We start from the raw sequence: 6,000 nt of genomic DNA, 5'->3' as shown, positions 1-6,000 counted from the left end.
CACCCACTGAGCAGAGCAGCGAGATGAACAGGCCCATGTGCCCACAAGAGAAGCACCGTGGTGGGCAGAACATTGAGATATTGCACAGGGTGGAGGCACCCAGGAAACAAGAGGCATACGAACAAAAGTTGCAGTACTGAGACAGAGATAGGGGTCTGCACAGAGTGGCATATCACGCGAGTCCTGGTTACTTCACAATGGACAAAGATAGTCCCACTCCGGGCTCAAATTCTGTGAACTGACTAGATGCAATGGCACACACCTTTAATCCCAGTACTTGGGAGCAGGTGAACTTCTGTGAGTTCAAGGCCATCAAGGGCTACTCGATCAGACCCTGTCTCAAACTAACAAATGATGTCTGTGACCCATTACATAGCCTGTTGTGTGTTGAGTCCTGTGCTATGCCTTCAGGCTAGGGAGCCCAGGTGACTCCTCTGACCATGCCAGAGCCTTCCTCCTCCACGGTCCACGCAAATAGCTTCAGACCAGACATGCACTAAGATGACTGCTCAGAGACACAGACTATGACCGCAAACTCCCTCTGTAGTCAGAGTCTTCTGTGGGCCGCCAGCTCACAAATAACTACACAGATTTATTATTAATTATACAAGCTTGGCCTTGGCTTAGGCCTGTCCCACTAGCTCCTTCACTTTTAACCTGCTTTTATTTTTATTTATAACTATGTTTTACTGTGTGGCTTTTTACCCCTTTTATTCTGTATGTCCAACTTCCTGAATCTCCATGGAAACTCCTGTGCGCCTCAAATCATCTCTTCCTCTCCCTCCCCCGAAGTCCTACCTGTATCTCCTGCCTAGCTATCGACCATTCAGCTTTTTATTCACCAGCCTCAGCAATACACCTTTACATAGTGGAAAATTTCCCACAATACTCTTGGTTCAATTTTCCTTACAGATGATTTTGTTAAATTTTTGGTGAATGATTTCAACAAAACACTTTTGAAAAGTGTGTGTGTGTGTTCTTGTTGAGCACAGGTGTGCGCCATGATGCATGTGTGTGTGATATTTTTGAGTGTCAGTCCTTAGCTTCCACATTGTTTGAGACAGGGTTTCTTGCTTGCCATTCAGGCTAATGGCCTTTGATGGTCCATGGCTATTCCTGTCTCCAGCTCCCATGTCACCACAGGAGCACACATAGACGTGTGACTTCATCTGGCTTTATGTAGACTCCAGTGATCTCAGGTCAGGGCAAGCGCTCTCCCTTCTGAGCCATCTCCCCAGCTCAGGAGCCACTTTTAAAGGCCCTTAAACAAGGGAAATAACACAGGACCTCACTCCTAGATGAAGAGCTACAGGCAGTTAAAATCTGCTGACAGAGGGCGATATGTCTACCCCAGATATGAGTACCTAAGAGGCAATCCAACCCTAAGTGATCAACACTAAAAAAGCAAACACACAAGCCACACTAGACCAAGTCCACTAGGTTACATTTATACATTCATTTGTGCACATGTGTGCACACGCGTGTGCATGCACGTGTGTGTGTGTGCGTGTGTATAAGAACAATGATAATTGAAGAATAAGAGGTCATGGTTGTGGAAGGAAAAGGAGGGAGAAAATTTATGCAATTATCTTTTATTTTTAAAGTATTATTTAAAAAAATAAAGGTCCTTAGAATAGAAAGTTCTCTCAACTTTTGACCTGAGAACATGAAAGACAAGCAAGCTCTGGAATGCTATGTCACCTCTCTTCCTCCAGACACGTGTTTTCAAAATGTAAGGTTGATCCAAGTCATGTGGACACCACAACTAAGGCACCTGTGAACTTCTCCATCCAGAAAAGGGGTGCAGCCCAGCGTCGTTAGCTCCAGTATGGTACAGAAAAGGCAGCCATCCCTCCTCCAGTTTCCAGCGATCAGATGATGCTGTGCCATTGAATCCATGTCTGCTTTGCCTCCACATCACTAGGTCAACTGAGAACAGCAGTCCTCCTGTGTCACCTCTATGGCAAAGTTGAGTCTGTCAGAGATAGGAAGTGATCTGCAGCCTCTGTAGAGGTTGTGTGTAGAGGAGTGGGGACAGACAGACGAGAACCCAGAAGAGGCTGGGGAGGTCCCTGGCACCAAGTCTCCATACACTAAGTGTTTTTCGTGTGTGTGCATGCGTTTTTTGTGTGTTTTGTATGTGCGTATGTGCACATGTGTGTATGTATTCACACACATATATGTATATATTCACACACATACTCACATATATGTGTATATTCAGACACACATATGTATGTATGCATTCACACACACCATTGAGGAACTTTATAAGTTAGATACAATAAGAAATTAGCAACTTAGAATACACCAAAACAATGAAAACAGTGTTATGAACCTAAAAGTTATTTAAAACTTGAGGCTGGTGAGCTAGCTCAGCAGTTGAGAGAACTAACTGCTCTTGTAGAAGACCCAGGTTTGGTCCCAGCACCCACATGGGGGCTAACAACTGCCTGTAACTCCAGTTCTAGGTGACTCAGCACCACCTTCTGGCCTCTGCTGGTACTGCACACCGTGGTACACAGGGTAAGCAGGCATACACACATGCATATAAGTAAAAATAAAAATGTCTAATTGTTTACGGATATCAGAGACTTATGAACTGTTCCTCTCTGGGACGTTTTCCTTGTATATTTTCAGAACGCCACTGCCCTTGGGTGACAGGGACAGGCCACTGCACAAAGCCAGGGCTGGTGCAGAACTGAAATGACTTGTGGGGCACTCAGAGAAGAAGGTGAAATCCAGCTCTGCCTCACACCACACAGCAACTCTGCCAAGACTAGAACACCGACCAACTGTGTAGTGACCTGCTCCTTCACAAGACCAGGGACCAACTAAGAACTCTTCAGACATGGGGGATGAACGCATCTCAGCAGAGCACTCACCGACAGGAAGCAGGCCAGAACTCGCTCCTAGATTCATTTGTAAGATCTCTCAAAATAATTTATGAAAAACTCGACATGAATGAGCAGGGCAAAAGTAGTTGGTCTAACTTAAAGTATCAAAATGACTATCACCCTTCACTCACGACCCCCATCGGCACAGCCCTCCATAAGAGATGCAACCTAAAAACAAAATTTGTATGTCGAGCCTTCAGCCTATGGTCTACGACACTTGACAGCGTATGAAACAATGGCTGTCTGCTTGGAGATTTGCCATCCCTCCGTGGAGCCCCAGGATGCGGAGCTCCACAGTCGCTGCACTTGTGCTTTTTCCTCACTGCCAGTTTTTAGGTTCCCTTTCTGAGCACGCCGAAGGCCCCGTGCTAACCGTTTGGGCAGCTTTTAGAGTTATAACTTCATGACCCAAAAGCCAATGACCAAGCACAGCGCAGCAGCCAGCTTAACCTCCGCATCTTTACCAAAATGAGCGACATAATGAACCTGAGAGTCCAAGTTCCCTAGAATAAAACTCCTTCAGGTTGGGGGCGGGCTTAGTAACAGAATGCCCTGAGAACTGCGCCAAGTATCACTGTACACGTCCTGTTGACAGCTAGACCTTGGCTGACTGGAACACGTGACTGAGGAAAAGTGAAAGGCAGGTTGTGAGCTGGTGTTACCTGGAGCTATCTTAGGCCAATTAACTTTTGGATCTGACCTCACATGCTCATGACAAACAGGTAAACCCCTCAGAAGGCATCGCTGAGCTTAGCAGGACTCTGTCCTCCCCAACCCTAAGGCTAAGAATGTTAGACTATGTCTGCCCCTCTAAAACAGGTTCTTCCCCCATCCTCTGCTCTACTGTAGCTCATCTACCTAGCAGCCCCGCCAATGTAATTAGCTAGTCTACTGATTCATGACTCTTTTTTTGGACTGTGGAATATGGCACTCAGAGTAACTTGAATTACGTGTTCCTGGGACATGGTCATTCATATTTGGCTCAATAAAAAAAATAAATAAACTAGTTTTTATTTCCTAAAAAGCAGGACAGTTCTTTTAAATTGGCAAAAACAAGCATAATATTAAACTACTGAATTAAGTAATATTCCTTTAGTTGCCATGTATAACTGAGATCAAAATTTAAGCAACACCCAGACACAGTTCTTTTTATTCTGTCCACCAGTCAGTAGCCACTTTTACCTGGGTCTTCCCACTTAGCTTAAAGAGAAAGTTAAAGTCTATAAAAGCCAGCCCGTCAGTAACCTCAAGTCCAGTCACCTGGGTCATGACTACCGAGTAAGAGTTGAGGAGCTAGGGCACAGCCTGGGGACCTAGAACACGGGCCTGGCCTGACAGTAGACCCCCCGGGAGGCATTGGAAAGCATGTGGGCACACTGGATCTTACATCTGGAGTCCAGCCTTTAGAGAGTCATCCAAAGCATGGCGAGAAAACAACCCTCTCCAGGAAAGTCCAAAGCAGAGCCGCCCCCCTCTTTCATTCTGCCTTGATGGCCATGAGGCCACGCTTCTAACCCAGCCTTTGTCCTGTCATGCTATACTGCACAATAGTGTCCAGTGTGATAGGATCTCTGTGAGTTCGAGGCCAGCCTGGTCTACAAGAGCTAGTTCCAGGACAGGCAACAAAAAGACCCAGAGAAACCCTGTCTCAAAGAAAAAAAAAAAAAAAAAGAAATAGCATCCGTGTCTACCTATACCCATGCCTCACTCAACTGATTAAATAAAGTCTCAAATGCTTCTAAGCACCAGCCTGTACTGTTGCTACAGATCACTAGAAGAATGGCCAAGGCAAAGTTCTTTGCTCTTCCATGGGAACAAAAAGACGGGCAATGAGAGTGATCGTGAGCGACTACGAAAACGAAGGTGGCCATGGTGGTGCAAACCCGCCACTCCAACTCTTAGGAGAGCTGGAAGTAAGGCTAGGCCAGCATGAGCTACATATAAAAGCCATGCCTTGAGGGATGGGGGAAAGAGGGAAGAGAGGAGAGCAGAGTGGGGAGGAGGAAGCAGCCAGGGTCCCTTCACCAAAGCCCCCACTAGGCCAGTCCCAGCCCTCACGTGGCTCTGTGGGGTCCTCATGTGAACCCCACCATCTGCTTCCTGATCACACCCTACTCCTCCATTCTGTTGATTCACCTGATTATGCCATCCAAGGCAGCGGAGACTCGTCCATGCCATAACCATGCTGTCCTGTTTGCCCACTGAGCCTGCCATACTAGCTCCATCTCCGCCGGGCCGCTGTCCCAGGTGCTAAGCCAAGTGTGCACCTAGCACCTGGTGCCCTGTGACAGGGGATCAGACTGTGTATGTGTCCTGGTTTCCCTCCTGTTAGGCCCAATACCCAGTTCACAGTGACTCTCCAGTTGACAGTGTTGATGCAGAGGAAATGGGCTGTATGGGTAGAAGGGAGGGTCACCCATCTGGGTGCCTCGGGTGGCCAAGGTTCCCGAATAACCTAGGTCTGCAGGCAGCAACAAGCAAGTCTGTGCATATTTGACTGCTGTGTTTCTCACACGAGGAGAAACACGGCTCCAGGATCTTATGTTGAAACCTTCCGCTCCACGTGACAGCACTGACGAAAAGGCGACACTCACCGGAGTATCACAGCACCCATGAGCACCTTCTCCACCCAGAGACGTTCCTCAGAAGAAAGAGCCCTCCTCTAACTGTAAATTATTTCAAAATGGCAATGTGTTTCAGAATTGAAATAAAAAGCTTCTCCCACAATTACAGCCATTTTGTAACTAAACGCCAGTTTTCCAGCTCCCTCTAGACCTACTTATTTTAAGACAGAGAAATCCTACTGTTTCCCAACATGTCCTTTATTGGGTAACCTGGGTTTGTACTGTGCACTGCTTATCATTCTGGGATTTCTCCAGACTGTGGAATGGGGAACAAATTAGATTATACTATATGCCACTGTCTTTGAAAGATGTGTCGAAAGCTGGAGTTTAAGACAGGCTAAACCTTATAGCTCGTTAGCCAGGACCTGTTGGCTGCTAAGAGCAATAGAGGTAAGCAGAGAAGCTGACCCCAAGGGAGGAGCTGAAGAGATGGCCCAGTGGCTGAAACGCTTGCTGTGCAAGTATGGGGACCTGAGTTT

The sequence above is a fragment of the Chionomys nivalis genome, chromosome 9, assembly GCF_950005125.1.
Source record: "Chionomys nivalis chromosome 9, mChiNiv1.1, whole genome shotgun sequence".
Classification (NCBI taxonomy): Eukaryota; Metazoa; Chordata; class Mammalia; order Rodentia; family Cricetidae; genus Chionomys; species Chionomys nivalis.
This window is presented reverse-complemented; position numbering follows the sequence as displayed.